This window comes from Stenella coeruleoalba (assembly GCF_951394435.1).
Source record: "Stenella coeruleoalba genome assembly, chromosome: 5".
Lineage (NCBI taxonomy): Eukaryota > Metazoa > Chordata > Mammalia > Artiodactyla > Delphinidae > Stenella > Stenella coeruleoalba.
The window spans coordinates 81,013,694-81,037,381 of record NC_137150.1 but is presented as its reverse complement, the minus strand read 5'-3'; positions in this window follow the sequence as shown (position 1 = coordinate 81,037,381).

Below are 23,688 nucleotides of genomic sequence, written 5' to 3'. Positions count from 1 at the left end.
GTTTCATGGTTTTACTTGTTTAAATGAAAGTGCTCTAATGAAGAATAAATTTATCTAACAATTACTCAATTTCTTCTGTTTCAACCTCATTTAAAAAAAATTAAGTTTAGTATTGCAAAATCAATACATGCACATTGCTGAAATTCAACATGTACAGAAAAATGAACATTATGTTTCATGGATTTTTTTATAAACTGTGATTCATAATTAGGATTATATTGCCTAGAATACAAGATGTACTGTTTTCAACTGCACCGACAGATCAGGCATAAGAATAATATTATATTTAACATTGTGTCCCCTTTACCTGAGATCTGTAAGGTTTTTCTGGTGGGGGCTGGGGGCAGGTCGTTCTTGAGCATAACTCTGTACTCATTACATTCCATCAGCTCCAAATATTCTGTTTCCTGTCTCCTTATAGAAAGAGCCTAATAGCTGTTGTGAGTAGCCTCAGTGGTAAGCAATGTTCCTACACTTTTGCAGAGTCATGTTGGGGTATGCGTAACTATTTAACTGAACACTGATAAGAGTTAGGATAAGAGTCTATTTAAGAAAGATGGTTCTTGATTAGACGGACAACAGCACAAGGTCATCTGCAGGCAGAGAGAATGACCAGGACACCCGATGCAGCCGATGCAAACCCCTCAAGGAGCTCTTTTTCTAGCAGGTATTGGCAGGGAGGCCAAATGTACAGTTTATCTACCGAATCATCTGATTTAGGAAAGAAAAAGCAAATAGCCAAGTAAATTCTGAAACTTACAATTTTCCAGGGTAGGTAGAAGTCATTATGAGTCCAAGTAGTCAAGCAGATTGCAAGTTGAAGGCTGACAGAAGACCAAATAGGTAATAAGTAGGTTAATATGAAAGAAGAAACAGAACATAACTTTAATCTCTCATCTAGGTGATGATCACAAGGTCAGAAACAAGTTTCCTACTGTGTATGTGTGTGGTGATGGAGAGAGCAGAGGATGAAGGACAGTGGGGCAGAGGAAAGGGAAGGAGGCAAGTTTGCACTGTGTTTTCAGTATAGAAGAAATAGAGCCTTGAAACTTGCTAGATGACATTGTAGCTATAGTTCAATCAGGGCTAGGCCTTTGAGAACAAGGGTGTTACAGAAAGTGCTCAGAAAGAGGGTGGTACCAGCTGTTTTCAGGGAGCAACTTGCTTTTTAACAAGAAAGCTAAAATCACTGCCCTACTGATGACACGGTGCTGGGTGATATGTTCTATTGGTGAGAATATGGAACCACACACAGAATGGGTACCTCATGATCTGCCAATGACTTTCCATGAATATTATTTTTCAGTAAATAATCTACCTGGGAAACACACACCTCCTTTCTATTTCACAAGATTATTATGAAGATCTCCTTATTAAAACAGTACTTTGAATTCCTGGTAAACACTCTATTAATACAATATGTAATTATTTATTTCCATGGGCCAGTACGTCAGACAATGACTTTTAGATGCATTTTAAAGCTGAATTTAATTACCTGAAACTTGGAAATAGTCTGTTTCTATCTGGACAGATGCCAGGGCAACATATCTAGCTGATAGAGGCTGATTTATTCCAACCAACTCTCCCAAGTGAGTATCAGCTGGTTTATAAATACCAGCTAATTTTGTTGCAGGTTTCAACAAAATTAATTACAGTAGATTTAAATTAATTGTGAAGTTGATAAAAGAATTCCCAAGGAACCCTCAAGTTTTAAAACGTATAACACTGCCGCTGGTAAACATCAGACAGCCATGACTCTAGAAAGGTCCTGTGTCCTGGGTGTTACCCTCACTACCTAAATGATAACTGAGTAGGACATTCCTACACTTTCAGGCTATCTTCATTAAATTAATAAATAAAACACATCTATTCAGCAAACAAATATTTAGGGGGTATCCACAATGTGCCAAACAGTGTGCTGGATATTGGAGATAGAAGTATAAACAGACAAATGTTTAGCTGATGAAAGCATTATACAATCGTCTACACAAAGTTTACCTTGTAACAAGGACATAGCTGTAGAAAACTTATAAAAGTAGGGGGTTGTAAGTTAGGCTACTGTCTAAGGTGGCAGAGACATATGGCTCTCTGTTTGGAAATCCTTCATCAGGTTTCTGGCTTGGTGGGCTTGTTATAATAAGCAGGCTATGTAAAGAAAGTATCAGCCCAGCAAGTCACCCGATGAATCAAAAGTGTGCTTGGACGAAGCGTGCTTAAACAAAGAGACCATTGGCTCTGCTTGGAATAGTTTACACTGTAAGTTTTTACGGGAAAATTGACAATAACAATAAAACAAAACAAAACTCAATCAGTACATGATTTTCTACTATCAATCTAGGAGAGAAAAACAAGTGGTATGCCACTGCGGTTTTATAAATGTTAAGCCCAATTCCGTTTGACTTTTCCATCACAGGTCTAGTAGGTAATGGAATAGAGGACGTGATAACTTAGATGACACCACCCTGGGTCAGTCAAAGAAGAAATGAATTACACCCAATTGAACTGCTGCAAGAACAATGGGAGGATTCTCCTGAAACATGTGACTTGCTCTAGATACCTACCTGATAACTTGAAGCAACTGAAGATTTCAGTAAGGTATAGAGAGAGAGAACGGAGAATACTGAGAAGAGAGTAGCAAAAATGCTTAAAGACTAAATATACCTAATAAAAAGGAACATGCACAAAGCAGAAATTTTAAAACCTTGCTATTTGGGGATGCCTAAAAAATGATCTAAATAAGTAAACATTCTAAAATATATGATATATTTAAAGGAATCTGGTTTTAAGGCTTTCAAAGAAACGCAGTGACTAACTGCTGACAAAGTTGTCCAAGCTTGCTGGACTAGTTTTAATGAATAGATGAGACTGATTGTAATTAGCAGCACTCATCTGTATAAAATGAGTATCTGATAATTTATTTAAATTGGCTCCCCCCTTCCGTAAAACGGTCTGTAGAAGTGATTTCCTTTAGAGTGAATTAAACTTAATTTTGTTTAGAGGCTTTTTGTGGATATATTGAGATGTGTTCAAAACTAAATGGAGGCATTTTGAGTTGTTGTAAAGAAGAGGTTGAAAATCATTTATTTATAACCTTATTTATTGATCTAACAAATTTCAAGATTTTACAATAAGGAAAGTAATTATAAACTAGATCATCAAATCTTATAAGATATGCTGAGTATATTTGAATTATAGTTTAAACAAAATGCCAAATACACCAAGAGTGAACAACCAGTAAATACAGAAAGACATGAGCAGAGAGCTTTTCCTGATTAATTCTTTGGGCAACATAATTCCAGATAAAATGTTGCTAGGATAGAAATGCATAGACAATCACCTTACTTAAGGTAAAAAAGTACAAGTTATTTAAACAATCCTAAAAAGGCAGATTAATAAAATTACTAAAGTGTTTTTTTCATCTTTTGAAAATAACTTTTATTCATTTTGTAACAATGATATACTTTCATAGAAAAAGGTCACATAATATAAAAAAATGTAGAAATGTAAAATGATGTATTACCTCAAATGCTACCACCTAGAAATTACCATTATTGATACTGTTTCAAAATGACTCTTTTAGGTATTTATGCATATATACATACACTAATATAAACACATAAGGATACATAACTAGGGAAATGTCTTATACACTGTTCTGTAATCTTTTTTTTTTCCCCACTCAACAACATGTTCTGGGCATCTTTTCAAATAAATTAATTTACATCATTAATTAAATGGAACTACAAAATCCAATTATAAAATGAGCCATCATTCAATTAAATAATACTTGATGAATATTTAGGTTGTTTTCTTTATTATAATTCCTATTATAAAGCATTCTGCTGTGAATATTTTTATAGCCATAATATTAGCTACAGTAAGTTTCTAGAACTGGTACTATCAAATCGATGCACAATTAGCACTGGAATATATTGTATATTAGTGCACAAGAGTGGCCCATTCTCCAAATCTTCGTCCAATTTGTTAAGTGAACAATTGTTCTTTCCCTCTTCCTTTGCCTTCTCTAATCTGCTCTCCCCTCTCCACCCTTCTTGTCCCTCTACTCTCTTTCTCCCTCCCTTCCTATCTCTTTACTAGCCACTCACATTTTATCTTTTGTCTATTGCCTATTCAGCTTCTTTGCCAATTTTTCTATTGAGATTACTTTTTTTACCCTTACTGATTGGTAAGAGCTTTTTATATATTAAGGATATGAATGCTTTATTCATGATGCTATTGCAAATATTCTTTATTTTCATTTTTCTTTCAAATTTACCATATGTTGTTCTTTTGTCATTAAAAAGTTTTGTGGGGTATACGATTTATAAATCTTTTCCTTTATTGCTTCTAATTCTTAAGATGTTTTAAAAATGGACTTTCTTACTCAAAGATTTTACACTTTATCTTGATTTTTTTCTGATTCTATTTAATTTTTACCTTTCAGCCTTTCATCCATCTTTACTTTCAGTCTAATACGAGAAAGGAATCTAGCTTTTCTTTCTTCCTAATAGCTAGCCAGCTGTCTCACACAATTTACTGAATAATCTATGTTTTTCAGGCTGATTTGAAAGGCTCTTTTTGTCGTACATGACATTCTCTTTTACTTTTTAGTTTATCTTAGATTCTCTGTTCTACAGATTCATTATGTCAATTAAACCACATTGTGTTAAGTATTGAAGTTCTCTAATGGATCTAATAATTGATTAAAAATGCTTTATGTTTCTTTAATTTTTGAAATCTGTCTTAAGGTACATGTGTGTGTTTGATTTAATCATGAGATAAATAATATATGCAACAGTGCAAGACTATCTGTGAATCATTTCAGTTAAAAACTTTAAGAGGTTGACCTAATAATTTAATAGTTTATTTTCCTGCATTTATGATGTCTTGATATATACAGGTTATCCTACTCACTCCTCTTCACCAGGATGGAACACTGAACGTATGCAGACACAGGCCGGGAAAATCAGGTATATATGCATTTACTTGCTATTCTCTTCTTTAAATCAACCATTGGTGGACTCATATCTTTTAAAAGTTACAGCAAGTAAGGCCTTCTTGTCTATTATACTTTTCTCCAGTTTGAAAGCAAGAATGGACCAAGGTTATTTCAGAACCCTGCCCCTCTAGTGATCTGTGCTTTGCATTTGATACTTTTTGTCTTCCTTTCTCAGGCTCCCTGAATGAAACAGCAAAAGGGATTTTCCTGTAAGGAGCATCTTTCTCTGAAGTGACAAGGAAGCAGCATCTCTCACAGCTGGCAATGCATGCCTGCATAATACCTGGATGCCAGAAGTGCTCCTGAAGAACAAACAGGCAACCTGTTTCCTCCTCAAGCACCAGCAAAAGCTGTCAAAACCACAGGTGCACCAGGAACCACCCCTCCATCAAGCTGTGTACCTTCCTCTTTTAGTCTAGCATTTGCCAGCTAAGGTTGACTCTGGCCTTGGCAACAGAGACAATATATCTCTTAGGATTTAAGTTATACAGATAGTGTTGGAATTTAGCAGTTTAATGCCTGCCTCTCACATTGCCACAGTGTCAAAGACCCTGGGCCAGGTAGTGCAGCATTTTTACTTTAAAAAAAGTACGGATAGGGTCATATAAGCCAATTATACAATTTCCACTCCTGCACCAGGTCTTTGAATACTTGCTTTGAACTCTACAGTCTTTGCATAACTGACGATTGGTGGCTCTAGAGCTAAAAGATAGAATAAAATGAGTTGCACTTACTCTTATGTTAAAAGCATACTGAGACTGATTAATTTTATGTATTCTCTTCACAGATGACTTGCAGGAACGTTAGTATATAACTTGGTCTTAATATTTATACCTTCAAAAATTCCTGACCTCAACTTTTCAATGAGCTGTCTCATGAAACTATTAAGTTGTCTATTTTAAAAAAGCATGCATGTTTTCATAGATGTAATATTATATCTGCAGTCCAAATTTTGTGACATTACTTACTATGCAAGAGATTATTCCATTGGGGAAAAAAAGCTGACCATAATTTGATTCAAGGTGTTAGAATGAAATATAAGTATATAAAGTTAACTCTGCATGTTTTAGTACTCTATTAAATTTTGTTAAATTAATTAATTTTTCACATAATTTGTCATGGGATAGAAAATAATGTATATGTTTAATGAAGTTATGGCTTTAATAATACCTTATGTGGAAGCCAAAAAATGAATAAATTGCTTGTTCAAGGATATTTCTTCTTTACTAGGAAGACAAAGCTCAACATAGTAAAGTTATATACTCTATTTATTTTGGTTAATCAAAATCTAAACTCCATTCTTTAACTAACTTCCCAACTTAACTTTGGCCTTGTTACTTTAGTAAAGATTTCTTTTTTAAATGAGGTTTATGCTAATATGCTAAAAAATGAAATCCTAATTTTCACTTAATGAAAATATATTTTCCCTACCAGGATATTTGAATATGTCTTCTTTACAAACCAACTTTAAAAAGATAATACTTTCATTCCTGTATCATTTGAACCAATATATGCTGCTTCATCATGCTTTGTCAATATACTGCCACCTTGTTTCTTAGTTAATTAAACAACTCTTTGAGGAGGTAGAATCCTTTTATCATAATCTATCTCTACTTCACGCTTACTATGTTAAACTACAATATGCTGAACTCACTGAAGGTTCAGGCCTTTATACAACCCATAACCCAAATACAATATGTGATATTCTATTCATAAAATACAATGCACGGCATTAGGGACTTAGAAATCCACCAACAATCTTTCTCTCAAACACATATCTTAGTCTTACATTGTACGGTTTTCTGCCATCAGAGGACCTTGAATCTATGGGTCGTGTTCTGTCTGTGAAACTGTGCTCTCAACCTAAGCAGATGAGCCAAAATCCAATAGAAAGATGTTGCCGTGGGAAGAAGGCAGATACTGCTACTTTGGCGGCAGAGTCCTGGGCCAGCCCTCTCACGAATCACAGCACATAGGCAGCCATCCCTAACCAGCCTGGCTCACAAAATGTTTCTGCTCAGCCAAAATCAGAAAGAAAAAAAATAAAAAAAAAAAATTGAAGCTTCCAAGACTCTAAAGAGAATAGAATGCTATAATTATCACCTCTCGCCTGGTATCTTCCCTTTGCCAGACGTGTATATTATCTTGGACCTAAAAAATATATCGAATGCTCCTTTGGGGTTGCTTGACCTTCCGGCGGCTTCCAGTCAGAGGGGTACAGGAAGGCTGACCATAAGGCAACCTTAGTTGAGTTGATGAGCTCTCTGGGCCTGACATCTAATTCATTAATTCGTTATGAGATTCCCAAGTCAACTCTGAAGACTCTTTTACCCTTGTCTAACGGGTGGTTACTTGAGCCAAATCTGGATTGCTAGGGTAATAATGTCAATGAAAAGCTAATACAGGGCTACCCATGAAATTTCCCATCCAGTCGAAAGCACATTGTTTAAAAGTAAAGTGATCAGCATGGGATTGGGAAGAGGTGATGCCAAATGAGACCACTCTGTCAACCCTCAGCAGTTAGAGAACTTCAGTAGATGTGTATAATACGTCTAAGGCCCAAGACCCCATTCCTGAGAACTGGCTGGCACAGAAAGTAGAGGAAAGGGGACTCTATACAAACACAGACCTACTGCAATGGGTCTCTCACGCTAGCTTCAGTTTTAGCCAGAATACAGAGGGTTACTGAAGCCACAGACTTATTTCACAGATTCCCACATACCTTGTGGAGTTTGCTGGGGACAATAAATTCAGCTGCTACATTACTGGGACATCGCAATTAGCGCTATGATAAGATAGGTAAGTGGACCCTAGAATGCAGTTTCTTTAAAAAACAAACAAAAAACAAACAAACAAACAAAACTCTCCTTGTTTTGAAGAAAGGATTACTGACGGGGGAAATGGGTATTCACAATTTTTGAAGTTCTGAATCCAAGAACAGCTGTCTTGTTTCTTAGAACTCTGCTCATTGAGCAACATCACTCTCACATTTATTAGGTAAAAGGGAATCAAATCCCCTCTGGCGTGATCGTGTACAAACTTTTCCCTGTACTTCCAGTGGAATTGACTAATCATGATCTACTTTCAAATGATGAAGTGTTTTCATACATTAGATTCACTCCTCTAATGTTAACCGGATTCTGTCCATTTAACCTAGGGACTAAATTGTATTCTCACATCTTTGAGAAGGCTGCCTTTGAAACAAACACTCAAGGACAGGCCATTGAGTGCACAGCCCTAAGTCAGACACCATTAAGGTAGTTAATATTTATAAAGAGTTCTCCTACTAACAATAAATCTGGCCACACTTGTTCAGATTCTGGCTATGATAAATCAATGTTACCCCCTCCAGTTTCCCTCAGAAACATCAAAACCAGCTTCACCCCAACGGAGCATATTTGTGAATAAAAGTTCCAGGTTAAGGCATAGACACTCCCACAATCAAAAACTTCCATTTCTACCTAAGATGGAAGTGGAGAAACTCCCCATTTTAATTAGCTTAAAACTCAACAGCAGTAATGCTCTGGCCTCTTTGCCAAAAAAAAAAATATCATTTTCCTAAAGACTGAAGGAATGGTCTCCATTTTATCTCCTTTCTGCTTCAGGTCCTCTTCCTAGGTCAATCTCACCTTTTTATCTTTTTTTCTCCTTCCGAATAAATGTTTACGTTCCTTGTCCTTATTTGTATAGAGTGGGCACGTTCGTTCCGTTAAAAAATAAGTTTTGTTTAGTTTTACTTGTTATTATATTTTTCATGGTTGGAGTGGAGGACGGTTCCTCTGTGGACCTAAGGCTACGGCAGCTGAAGTGGGCAGGAACAATCCTGCTCTATTCAGGGCTGTCAATATGATATAGTCCATTGATCTTCCTGGCTGAGTTAAGAAGAACACTAGGTCTGAAAGATTTCTGAGCAGAGCTAGCCCTAGGCAAAATCGAAAAATAGGAGAGAGGTTTGTTTGGGGCTCAGTAAGAAGAGACTTCTTATTCTGTTTTTCTTCCTAGCTCCCCTCTGCCTCCTTAGGGAACTATGGTCCTCGTGGTCTCTCTCTTAGATCAAAAACTCTTCTGAAGAAAGAACCAGTAAATTTCCTCACCTACAACAATCCTTATTCTCTTTACTCAAGTATGAAAAATAAAAGCCCATTTTCTTTTCAGACCTAATTAAGACCCTCACTGAGAATCTTAAATTTGTTTTTTTGAGGAATCTTCATCCATCAGAGTCTCTCTCTCTCTCTCTCTCTCTCTCTCCATCTTCAATATCCCTTTCTCCACTTGCTTTGTCCACTTTTCAGACATGTTCCCTTATCCCATCAAACCTACAAGCAACGAAAACAGATCAAACAACCAAACAACACATACAAACATAAGCACGGGGCCCCTGGCTTCCTCAACCCCAGTAAATGGCCGCCTTCTCCCTTCAACCCCCTTATGCAAGCTCTAGAAACCATATTCCACAAACACTGCCTCCACCTTCTCATGTTGTTCATTCCTTACCACTTTCCCATCTGAAGTCTCCACTTCTTTTAAGAGGTGTGTTCTTGAAAGACTCCAAGAGGCCTCTAACAATCTAATCCAATTGCGAGATTAGACGTTGCCTCTAATCTCTCTTGAGCATTAACTACTTGCTTTGTCTTTAGTGCTCTTATTTCCACCCCCCCAGACTCTCCTCCCCTGTCACTGTTCCACCAAACTGCATTTCTCTTTACTTCCTAAATGTGTCCCCTAAAGCATGTCATGTCTCCCATGCTTCATTGTATGTAATCTTTTCCTTAGTGATTTATTAATTCCCCTATTTAAATATTATCTCTTTGAATATGGGCATGAAGTCTGTATCTCTAACCCAACTTACCTGCACACCTCTATACATGGTTTTTAGTGCCTATGGCAAAAAAATTACTTTGGGACACAATCCATTCATCAAACACCCCAAACTATATTACTACTTCTCCTCTCTTCTCCTCTTACTGTCTCTTGCTATTCATTTTGCCCTCACTATTTCAGGCATCAGTTCTGAATTATACAGCTTTCAATCTCAGATGCTTCCTTTTCCCTATATTGTCACATTCTGTGTGCCACCACAGCCTTGGCAGTTGACCTGTAAAACAGGTTCCTTTCCCCACTAGTATCACTGTAATCGAGACACATTTTGTCCCTTACCATAAATACTTGGTCTTCTTACTTCTACACACTGCTGACAGATTAATCTTCTTAGAATACAGCTATCATCTTATTATCCTATGCTTAAAAACCATCATTAGCCACTCACTACTTTCAATTACAACCTAATTACTTTACCTGACACCTAAGACCCTACGTGACATAGAATTGAAGCAGCATGACCAAAATTCTAGCTAAATAAAACTACAGACTTCTTCTTCAAAAAAAAATGACCTAGAATTTTCTTAATCTCAATGGCTTTGCTATTATTATGGATACCTAAGAAACACTGCTTCCAAGTCCACTTAAGGAAGTGATTTTCATCATTCTGGGCCAAGCTAAGTACCAGCTTTGTCATAACAGTCTCTCTATACTTCAAAATTGGATGGGATCGCTCCTCTGAGCCACTGAAATATTTGTACGGTCCCTTATAACAGTTACTCTGAAATGAAGACGTGAAGTGAAAGTGAAAAACTGTAACCATAAGCACATGAGAAATTATCATAATTTTGTTTAAAAAATGACCTAGCTTACTTAAAATATGACCTTTGTACATTTCATAGCATATGACAAATAAATGGATTTTCAAAAACATAATAGACACTCAGTATTTTGTTGAATCGTATTTAATTAATTTACCCCAGAAATAAATTTGCACGACTCGGTTGAACCAACATACCTTTCAGTGATATTTACAATGAAGCCTGCTTTCTAATTATGCAAAGGACTAGCAGTCCTTTATTAAATAAGTGGGTGTTATTAAGTGGGTTGGGAAGTTATACCCTGTTACTGCTGAGGTGTTTTTAGTGTGCAAAGGGGCTCCCTGAGGGTTGCTAAATTCACCCTAGCTTCTTCCTTCTCTTGGGCTTAAGGCAAGTGCTATTTCTAGTTTAATAATTTTGGGGAAAAGCTCTCCCAAAGATGTTCATCTTGAACATGTCTGGCATGCAGCAGCCGTCACAAGTGTGTCACATGTGATACCAGCAGGATGCCAATATGTAGACTGCAACCTGTCGGTTCCAAGTGAAATATGTGACTGATTCAAGCTGAGTCTAATTTCATTGTCAGTAAGTCAGCAGTTAAATCCAGGAGAAATGAATAGAGGGCATCATTTTCTATAATCCACTTTTAGTCCACTTTGTTTGTACTGACTTAAACTGTGGTGTGTGTATGTGTATATGTGTGTATATGTGTGTATATGTGTGTGTGTGTGTGTGTGTGTGTGTGTGTGTGTGTGTACAGGCTGAGAACAGGTTGGCTGGATACTATTTGAAATGAGATTAGAAAGCACTGTAATTATTTTACTCATGTAGAAGTATGCAGAGAGTTTCTGACCCCTTGTAAACAATGCAGTTTGGGGGACTTCACAGAGGGGTCAGTTCTTCTTCGCTAATTAGTGCCTCATTAAACTATACTAATACTGAAACTCTTGTTAATGCAGAGGCTGCTTAAGAAATCAACAGAGAAATGCCCCTAATAATAGTATCTTAAAAAAACTTGCCCCTGGTTACACCCTCCTCTCATCACTTTTGTTTCAAAACACAGCCAGGACCACAGGGCATAGTTTTCTTCCCATCTTGCCCTGTACAGAGCAGCTGCATGTTTAAATCTCAAATGTACCATGCACTGCATGCTGATTTAATGCAGAAAAAGGAAGGGCTGCAATCCCGAATCTAAGTCCCTCTCAATATGCTAAGAGCACAAGAAGCAGAGAATGAGAAATGGGAAATTCTCTACGGGAAGACAAGCTTGTGCACCTCGAGTTCAAGCCATCGGCCGGGCTGCCGTGGTGGGTTTCAGTTCTGCATCCGTGTATGAGAAAAGCAGTGGTTTTTAGAATAAGCAACACTACATCACAATAGATTAAAATCAGCAACTGCCCTTTCCCTGTGGAAAGCAGGAGATAAAGAGCGCAGATGACTTTATTTTCACTTTTTTAAGCAGATGGGCTGTGACATTTTGTACCAACTCAGGCCAGGTCTCCTGGATAAGTGCTTTACGTTCATCTGACTAAAAGCCCAATGACAGAGATGAAGTGACCATACTTCAGGGAAATGTCTGCATGGGGGCAGAGTGGGGTCTAAGAGTAAAACCAAGGGTAAGGACAAGAAAAAGCAGGAGGGGACATGGCGGGTGGCTCTTGAGTCTGGCTAGGTGTTTGATCGTGAGACGCCTGATAAGACAGTACCTAAGGCCTCATTAGTGTCCTCCATTTATGACAGGATGGAGGGCGGTAAACGTGTTGCTGGAGGGGATTTGAGCAGAGCCCCACTGACCCAAGTCATGGAATCCTCATGTTTCTGGCTAATATAAAAAGTCTGCTCCTGTAGAAGGGAAGAGGCAGGAAGGAAATGACCGTTTGTGTGAGCAGATAATGATCATTTATCTACTCTGTGAGTCTGTGTGTTCTTTTGTCAAACACAGCACTCACTACCATGTTACATTTATTTAATTTAATTTCCACCACAACTCTAAAAGGTCAGCATCAGGAGAAGCAGCTGAGACCACGCCCTCACCCCATCATAAACAGTCACATTTTATGGGACCCAGGGAGAGGCGATGAATTGCCCGTATGGCTGCCGAGGAAAGGAAACGTGTGTGGTGATGCTGGCATCTCAGGGAGCCTGCTTCTAGGAGGTCAGAACCCAACAGCTACTTGTGTTTCCCCATTCCCAAGGTTGGAGGAAGCTGGAGAAACAAGTGCTATGTGAAATTTGTTTAAAATTATAATTACCGTACCAGGGTGGATCCTCTTTTCCTTAGTAAAACATAATCAGAGTAGCATGGCCCATGTCTATTATATATTAGGTCCAGGGCAATATTACAAATAGAGACTTATTTATCAAAATAATACCATCATAGGGCTTCCCTGGTGGCGCAGGGGTTGAGAGTCTGCCTGCCGATGCAGGGGACGCGGGTTCATGCCCCGGTCCGGGAAGATCCCACATGCCGTGGAGCGGCTGGGCCCGTGAGCCATGGCCGCTGAGCCTGTGCGTCCGGAGCCTGTGTTCCGCAATGGGAGAGGCCACAGCAGTGAGAGGCCCGCGTACCGCAAAATAAATAAATCCTCCTAGAAGGCCAGGTCTCCATTTAGAATCCTCAGCTACTTGAAGTTCTATGTTGGAGGCAGGTGGAGCTGGAAAAGCCACCCTGACTACTGGTCCTTGTTCATGGATTTCTCTGCTTTTCATCCTGTCCTGGCTTCAGCTCTAGAGTGCATTTGGGAGGGTCCCTTATCCCCACGTTCACGCTCTTTGACAGCCCCAGAAAAGACGCCAGTGCAGACCTAGGAAATGGGTCTGGGATTCTCTGAGCAGGGAGTTCTGGGATGCCAGGTGCATATAGGGTCATAGAAGGTACTCTTCACCCTCTAAGGAGGGATGTGGCCATGGAAGGACCAGGCAGAGGAGTGTGGGACTCAGCACAGGGCTCACCCTCCCTGGGTCTAGGAAAGAATTCATAAGACTGTTAATCTACCTCAGGCAACCAGGTTGGGCCTACAATCAGAAAACTGCTCAGCTAAGAAATTCCTGAACTTCTATAAACATGAAACAGCAGAATTTTACATTTATGTCCTAGGTTGCGAAGACAGAGTGTCACATATCATGGATCCTATTCTTCTTAGCCACAGACAGTAACTTAATCAACAGAGAAGACATTTAGTCATGGAAAGAAAAAAAAAAGTTGCCAAATCATATCTGCTGTTCACCAGTTACTTGTATGATTTTAGGTAAACAACTAAATTTGTCCGAGTTCCAGTTTCCATAGCTATAAAAATTAGGGCTAACACTACTTATTTCTAAGTCTGTTGGGAGGATTAGATAAGCTATGCTGTACAAACACAGCTACCTCTGTGTTTGAATACATAGTAGATGCTTAATAAGTATTAATTTCCCTTTCCATCTTCCTCACTCTATTTTCTTAAGTTACATTTCCTAGAAAGCCCTTTTAATTAAGTGATAAATATTTTTCATTCTAAGATTCTTGAGGGTTGACAGTACACATTTTGTATCTATGTAATTACTTTTTCCATTAAGGAACAACTATTTTCCGTGTTTATTGCCATATACTTACTCTTGTCTCCTTTTGTTTACCCTTCCCTTACTAAAATATATAGAAATGTAAATGCAAGATCAAAGTACGCACTGATCCAAATTTTTGCAAATTAAAAATTATTCATTGTACATGTGAGACTGTAACATCCCAGAACTGTTTTCTATACATTTTCCCCTTTTCCATTTCTCCCTCTCCTCTCTCACCATGTTTTTGTCATTTCCAACTACAAAAAGAGAACAAATTCATTTAATGCTGGGAAAGAGAAAATGAGAAGTGGTATGACCATGGCGGGAGGCCACACACAGAGCTAGAGCGGGACACATGAAGCAAATCGGTGTCAGAAGGGGCGGCCCTGCCCCTGCCCCATGTGACATCATCACCACCTTTCAGATGTGGCGCCTTATCTTACTCTTGCGTTAGAATATGTATTTCGAGTGATCAGTCTCACCGCTCAATATGAAGAGACAAAACGCTACGGCTTCTATTTGATCCTTTAAAGTGTAAATCGACAATTCTTTAGGTCCTTGCAAAGTCGAAAATTATTGAAAATATAGAACCCTAGCCTCCTTAGACCTTTTAACTTTGCTCCCATACAAATCGATGCTTCATATTCATCTGGGAACCCGAACCAGTTTTTTATGGGGTATACATTGTGCAGTTTCAGGCTGTTAAGCTTTAGTTCGGCTTGAGTGATGCCACTCACGCATAAAGACATGAAACAAGGCAGTGGAGAGATACAGATACATCTTCTGAACTGAAATGCCCACAGAATCCAGCAACTGCCACTCCTTACACCTCTCCCAGAGGAAATGGCAATGGACACATACATGCCACACAAGAGGTAAGGGAAGCAAAAAGAAACCATGTTCACAAGTTCACTCGGGGATAAGCAAGAGATAATCACATACAGGAAACAAATTGAAGGTTGAGCAAGACGCAAAAATCAAAATGGACAAAAAACAGGCATTGCTAGACATCAGAATATAAGAGGAAAAGGCCTAGGGAGAAACCTCAGTTGTACAAAGCATAACAGAGTCACAGAAACAGTCATCTTTCAGAAGAAGGGGTGATGGCCTGTGATTACCCTAAGGGTGAGGTAATTAAAAACACAGAAAAAAATGAGAGGAGATGAGGAATTTCTCACTCAGTGGTGACTGGAGAGGCAGGATTTGTCTCTTGCCACTCCAGAGGGATGGAATTCTAACTCCCATGGGCACAAAGTGGGGATGAAGGAAAAGTAGAGAGACCAAATTAAAGACAGAGAGAGAATGCAGCCGCTGATGAAGACAATATTCTTTTCCTTTCTCTCGCTCGCACGCAGATACACACAGACACATAGATACACACACATTACAGCAATATTCATGGACTAGCTGGTGAAAGTTGCAGTCAGCAAGGGTATTTCTGCCTGAATGGCTTGTAGGGTGTGATTACTGAATTAAATCTAATGCGAGAGAGAAAAGAGGTAGATGATAGGACAGAGTGAATTATAGTGTGGGTCTCTGAAAATTATAGGAGGTGTGCACCTTGGCAGTATTAGAAAATAGAAATCTGTGGTCCTTTCTCCTTCCATTTTTAGTGATACATGGGTATTACTGGTGGACGTTCCCCACTAAACCGTACAGAATTCCAGGAAGAATGTTTCTGAAGTGATTTCTCAGAATCCACATTTGGCGTGTGCTTATTGCCCTTCATATTAGCTGAAGCACAGAGCTGGAAAGAGTTTGGATTGGTTGAAAAGAAATCAGATTATGACCAGAGACTATTTAAAAACCTAGGAAAGGCAGTTCTCAGCACTGATCTTGAATTTCTTCATGCCTTGAGCTTGGCATGGGCTTAGCGTGCAATGTGGTAGGGTGCTGACAAGCTTTTGCAAGCTGGGGTATTTTCTAATCTACCTGCAAAAGTAGATTAGGCAGGTTCTGGGATTGAGAAGAAATGAGGAGATTAGGGATTAGCTTCTCTTTTCTCTTTTCTTTCCTTTCCTTTTTCACCCATTCATTCTGACTGGCATTTAAAACACTTACCCTAATTTATTTCTATCCTTGTAGATCAAGTTGATGTCATTTAGTCTGATTTAGCCTACTTAGCTCAATAAATTAATTGGTTAATAGAACATCTGTATGCATCAGGTGACAGGAATGCTCACAGGCATGTAATCAGACCACAGCATGCATACACACACACACTCACACGTAACACTCTTGTTAAGGACGACTGTGTGGGGTTGTATGAAAATTGTTCAGCTCACCCCCTAAGAGACTGCAAAGGTAAGGTTTTCCTGTTTTAGCTCTGCACTGCAGCTCTGCCCTTCACATTCAAAGTTCTGCTTGGTAGAGTTCACAGGCCATAGCGGTTCAGGAATTAATTTCCATAATTATCTTTTTGACGTCCTCATTATAAAAGGCATCATCCCTGGATGGCAAGAAGCCAACCTGCTGACCCCAACAGGACAGTGCTCTGCACAGACACCCACATCAGCATACGATTCTTTTGTCTCCTTCCATATCCCAGGAGCCAACTGCAGGGATGCTGCCTTTCCTGTAAAATGGGATTAACAGTGAAATAGTAATGTGAAATCCTAACCCTATGTCACAGAGGCATCATGGTTCCATGAGTAGGGTATGGACTTGTTTGTGAGAGAACCTTGAATTTAAATCCCAGCTCCAAACTTACTAGCCCTGTCGCCATGTGAAAGTTCAGGGGACTAGACTGAACCTCAGTTTATTCCTCTACTAGTAGAGGGTGACCATGTTGACCAGCTAGGATTGCTGTAAGGTTTAGAGATCATGACGTTTCTCCATAAATGGTGTATTTGTTAAAAAACTAAGGGCTATATGTTGGGAAGGTTAATTTAGTTGAGATATTTTGAAAGAAAGCCTTCTAGAAACATGGAAACTATAGAGTTAAGTGATGCATGATGATGTGAAGGGCGTTTTTGTTTTGCCCTTTATTTTTGAGTCTTGTGAAGAAGGGTAGTTATAAGCACTTATTACAACCACGTTTATGTAATACTTTATAGTGGATGAAATTCTTTTCAATATATTTTACTAAATTATAGTTTACACAGAGAGTTTCATTTAATCATTATGTGGTTTTATAAGAAATATATTCAGTCTTTGTCCCTGGTGGTGGTTCCTGGCACAGAGCTCCTAAAACCCTTGGGATTTTCTGAGTGATAGGAGTGTTGTCTTTTGTAATTCATAATGAGCCTCTTTTGATCATACTTTAGTTTATTCTAATGAGGTGACTTAGGGTAGGACACCTAGATAGCCTCAGATAATCACCGAAAAACCAAGTGATTAGAGGATTGGAACTTTCAGGCCCTTCCATTGACCTCTGGGAAGTGGTGTAGGTGGTATGTGGAGTTACATTTCTTGCATGAGGAGAGCTAATGGCTTATGAATTGGCAAATGCAGCCATGTGTCAGGAGGGTGGCAAATCCCAATTCCATGGAGACATAAGATCTTACACCTGGGACCCTCCTGGATCTCACCCTATGTACCTCTTCATCTGACTGTTCATTGTATCCTTTATAATAAACAGCTAAGCGTAAGAAAAAATGACTTCCTGAATTCTGTGAGCTGTTAGCAAAGTACTGAGCCCTAGGAGGTGGTCAAGGGAAGTCCAGATTACAGCCAGTCAGTCAGAAGTATGAGAGGCCCAGGACTTGTGACTGAAGTGGGGGGCAGTCTTATGAGACTAACCCCTTTAATTTGTGAGATCTAATTCCAGGTATTGAATAAACAGTGCTTGAAATGGAATTGGATTTTCGGACACTGGGTTAGTGTCTGGAGAATCAGAGCATTGGTTGTTGGTGTTGAAAAACACCCACATGACAACAAATTTGTGAGGTAGCTGATAGCTGTTATCTCCATTTATCCCATGAGTAAACTAAGGCTGATCGTGGATAATACATGGACCGAGGTCACATTTTAGATTTGAGACTGCAATCCTCTTCATTGGACACCTGATGCTAAGTATGTTAGACGGCACCACACCAACTCTTTGGTGGATAGCTCCACTTCAGTAAGCTTTCATGAAAATAATAGACCCTCGCCAGTCTAATGGGATCATTATTTATGGGAACAAAGGAATGGTGAGTGGTCAAAGTGGAGATGATTGGGACAGACTTTGTACAGAAGGGAAACACCTGAACTATTAATACAAGGAGAAAAAAAAAATGTCATGTGAAGAAAACAGTGAACACAATTGCTTAAGCAACCAGGTCCAAACCAGTAGGCATTAGCGATAACCTTAGTGGAAGGAAGGGCAGGGCACTAGGTCTCTGTGACTGTGCTCAGGCTTTTGGACTTGGTAAGTTAGGCAAATGTAAGTCCCTGCAGGGTCATTCACTTTTCTTTCATTTATTTATTCATACATTCATTCTTAGGTGAACTAGTCATTATTGTGTACCAGACACACTGCTGGATGTTGTGTCTACAAAGAAAAGTAACAGACCGTCCAGACCACAGGAGTTTCAGGTGTAGTGAAGTGACAAACATGTACAGGATATTATTTGACTGGTACCAAAGATGCAGGGGTGAGCAACATGGAGTGCTCTGTGAAGGCTTCAGAGAGGAGTGAGCATTTGATCCAGGTCAAAAAAGACGACTGGAAGTCCTCTGGGGGCTAGTGTGTAGGAGAGTAGGTAACCAACTGGGAATGGACAGAACCTGGTGGAATAAAGGCCGCTTAGACCCATTATTGTAATTCAAAAGTAAAGCAATTAGAGCCTAGGGTAGAGTTATGGCCGTGGAAATGAATTGTAAAGGGGAAGATCAGTAACATTTAGTAACTGATTAGATTTGGAGGTCAAAGAAAAGGGAGTCATTGCATAAAATTACGATGATGAGACTGGGGCATTGAGAAGATCACAGTGAATCATTAATAATTAGGAGATGGGGAAGGACTGTTGTGCTGCTTCTCAGTGGATGGTCCTTCTCTCCACCTGGAAAAGGGCTCCTAGACCTTAAAAGCCACAGCATAATTCTGGCCTTAATCTATCCCTCCTGAATACAATTAATGGGCAAGGGGACAAGAGGAGACTGAAAGAGAACAGGAGCTGGTGCCTGTCGGGCACTCAATCCATGTGTGCTCAGTGGAATTTGGCCTGAGAGGAGTGAGAGGCAACGTCATCAAGAATGACAAGTCTGGGGGAATTCTGAGAGCAGCACCGCAGTGTGGCCAAACGCAAAGACTGTGGACTTGCTAGACCATCTTGGGTGGAGTCTGAGCTCCAACCCCCCAGCAAGTGAGAAATTTAGGACAAGTGACTTTACTTCGTTCTGTCTCAATGTCTTTGTCTGTAAACTGGAAAGCACAGTGCTCTTTACCATATGGGATATTGTGAGAATTGTGAGTTAGTGAAATACTTCAGTGACTTGACTATACATTTAAAGTGATTAGAAGAGCATTTGGTACAGAGGAAGTGTTCAAAATGTTCTGCTGTTATCGTCACTTACTGAGGAGCACATTGTTAAGGTCAAGGTAGGGACCAAGAAAAAATGCACGCTGAATACAAGCAATGGATATCATTTTATAGAAAGTCATTTCATTCAGGTGGTAAAACAGACGCCTATTTCTTGGGGTCAAGAAGGAAGGAGACAGTAAACTAAGTCAAACATCAAGGAGAACACTCACAAATCGAGCCTCGAAGCACAGGACAGGATTCACAAGAACGGGGTTGTGGGGGACGAGAGGGATGGTTGGGAATGTTTACACTGGCTCAAAGTATTTAAAGAAAAGTAGCAAAGCTCTCTGAAAAACGACATCACCAGAGAAAGTACTAATGCTACTGCTGTTGCTACTATTACTACTATTACTAATAATTATGATTATTTCAAGCAAGAACCATAGTACCTCTTAAGGGAAAATAAATGTAAAGGAGACAGTCATCACTGAAGTGGGCAAAGGATGCATCTTTTCTGATATCACATGTGAGTCTGAAGAAGACATCCTGTACATGGCAAATATAAGCATATAAGAGCATCAATAAATTCTTCCATGTAAATGAATAAACCAATAGTAATAGGAAACTGAGCTTATGAGTTACCAGTTAAAAAATACAAATAAGATCAAATCTATAAAAAATGGACAATAGCATTCATGTGAAAAATTAATAATGCCACAAAGCTAGAAGCAAACATACTCTTTGCGGTACAGATGATAATGGGAAAAGCCACATATGTGACATGCATTTATGTCCTTGAGTCTGAGAGTAGCCACAGCAAACCTTATCCTGGGGTCTGCAGTCCTTTGCCAGGTACTGTCTAAAATGCTCTCTAGTATTTCCCCTCTTTTCTGCTGACAAAATCGAAGCGATCTGAAAGCATCTCCAATGAGTACAAGAGGAAAGAACACAACTGTTAGCAAATGTGCATTTGAGTGCCACACTCCCAAGGTTTTCCAAGTAATAAAAACCAATTAGATAACACTCAGCAGCTACAGTGAGAGAGAACAGTTCAATCTTAACAGTACTAATAGGGTTTTTAATAATAGATAGGTTTTTCTCTGCAGAGCTGGAGGTGGAACTAGCAGAAGTTATCAACTGCACAGCATTCTGCTGAACAATACTCAATGCAAAAATGTGACATTAATGCAGTTGGTCTGTCAGTTAAAGTTGGTCAGTGAGAGCCAGGGCAGGACTTCCAGAATGACCATAGGGAACCCTGCATAGGTAAGAACTGCAAGAAAAAAGAAATCAAGACTTTTTCTTAAATACTATGGGCAAGGTTATAAGCTACCTCAGGAGGAAACCAGGGAGGTCTAAGTCTGAAGAAATTCAATGTACAAGTTAAGGTGCAATTCTCTGGATCAAGGAACACTGGAGACTTTCAGGCTATTAAGATGTAGACTTTGATTCTAAGTAGAACGACTTTTATCTGTAGGTGGAATAATACTGTACAAATCTTTCATACCTGATGGTAACCGAGTACCTACAAGGTTTGTTTTGTTTGATTTATTAATTTTTTACCACATTCACTATTCAGTAAAATTATTTGCCTAGTATCTCTTTGCTTGAAACACAAAGTAGGTGGAAAGTATTTGTCTCGTTGTCATAGAAACCATCATTAAAATAATTCACCAACTCTACTTAATTCATCATTCCTTCCTCCCTCCAAACCATCAAAAGGGGGCTCTAAAAAGAGAAGGAAATAGTGTCTTAGAGGAGGCAACAAGTGAGGGAGAAGGCTCGGAATCAGTTCCTCTGTGGGCTTCCTAAATGCAAACTGGCAAGAGCTCCAGCCCCTTCCAGCCCTACACTTTCCTTTCTTTTCTTCCACACCATTCTTTTACATCTAATCATTGAGGTTTATGAAAGGAATTCGCTCAGGGTGTGTGGTTATAGTGCAAATTTTGTATGATCAGATCAAGCTTGTGAATAATACATTTGTCTGTTAATAAATTCTCCAGGGCATGTCCTCCTGGCTGAGTCTCTGTAATGAAGCATTTGACTGTAATTCAGTTAAGAATGCGGGAGATGTAAATATATGTGGGTGGAGAGAGTATAGAAAAGACTACAAACCACAGTGAAACCATTTCCTCCTCAGGATTCAGTGTTGCATTCTAATGCTACTTCCAGAAAGCAGCTGCTGGTTGGCATGAGGATGCATCCTAATACCATTTCAGAGATGTCAGAGCAAAGGGGAAAACAGATTGACTCTGACCAAAAATACTGGATAAGGCAACATAATCACGTGGAAAAGAGATGGACTGCAGTCAAGAGATCACTTCTTCTAGCTCTGCCCTGGCAACTTCAGGACCCCGGACAACACATTTCTCCCCTCTGAGCTGGCCCATCTGCAAAGGGAAGCATTAAGATCAGTTAACCTCGAGTGAGGAAACAAGATGGCGGAGTAGAAGGACGTGCTCTCACCCTCTCTTGCGAGAACACCAGAATCACAACTACCTGCTGGACAATCATCAACAGGAAGACACTGGAACTCACCGAAAAAGATACCCCACATCCAAAGAAAAAGGAGAAGTCACAATGAGATGGTAGAAGGGGCACAATCGCAATAAAATCGAATCCCATAACTGCTGGGTGGGTGACTCACAGACTGGAGAACACTTATACCACAGAAGTCCACCCACTGGAGTGAAGGTTCTGAGCCCCACGTCAGGTTCCCAACGTGGGGGTCAGGGAACGGGAGGAGGAATTCCTAGAGAATCAGACTCTGAAGGCTGGTGGGATTTGATTACAGGACTTCGACAGGAATGGGGGAAACAGAGACTCCACTCTTGGAGGGCACACACAAAGTACTGTGCGCATCGGGACCAGGGGAAGGAGCAGTGACCCCAGGGAAGGCTGAACCAGACCTACCTGTTAGTTTTGGAGGGTCTCCTGCAGAGGCGGGCAGTGGCTGTGGCTCACTATGGGGACAAGGACACTGGCAGCAGAAGTTCTGGGAAGTACTCCTTGGCGTCAGCACTCCCAGAGTCTGCCACTAGCCCCACCAAAGAGCCCAGGTAGGCTCCAGTGTAGGGTTGCCTCAGGCCAAACAACCAACAGGGAGGAAACCCAGCCCCACCCATCAGCAGTCAAGTGGATTAAAGTTTTACTGAGCTCTGCCCACCAGAGCAACAGTCAGCTCTACCCACCACCAGTCCCTCCCATCAGGGAACTTGCACAGGCCTCTTAGAAAGCCTCATCCACCAGAGGGCAGACAGCAGAAGCAAGAAGAACTACAATCCTGCAGCCTGTGGAACAAAAACCACACTCACAGAAACACAGACAAGATGAAAAGGCAGAGGGCTATGTACCAGATGAAGGAACAAGATAAAACCCCAGAAAAACAACTAAATGAAGTGGAGCTAGGCAACCTTCCAGAATAAGAATTCAGAATAATGATAGTGAAGATGATCCAGGACCTCGGAAGAGGAATGGAGGCAAAGATCGAGAAGCTGCAAGAAATGTATAACAAAGGCCAGGAAGAATTAAAGAACAAACAAACATAGATGAACAATACAATAACTGAAATGAAAACTACACTAGAAGGAATTGATAGCAGAATAACTGAGGCAGAAGAACGGATAAGTGACCTGGAAGACAGAATGGCGGAATTCACTGCTGTGGAACAGAATAAAGAAAAAAGAATGAAAAGAAATGAAGACAGCCTAAGACACCTCTGGGACAACAGTAAACGCAACAAAATTCGCATTATGGGGTCCCAAAAGGAGAAGAGAGAGAGAAAGGACCCGAGAAAATATTTGAAGAGATTATAGTCGAAAACTTCCCTAACATGGGAAAGGAAATAGCCACCCAAGTCCAAGAAGCACAGCAAGTCCCATACAAGATAAATCCAAGGAGAAACATGCCGAGACACATAGTAATCGAACTGGCAAAAATTAAAGACAAAGAAAAATTATTGAAAGCAGCTAGGGAAAAATGACAAATAACATACAAGGGAACTCCCATAAGGTTAACAGTGGATTTCTCAGCAGAAACTCTACAAGCCAGAAGGGAGTGGCAT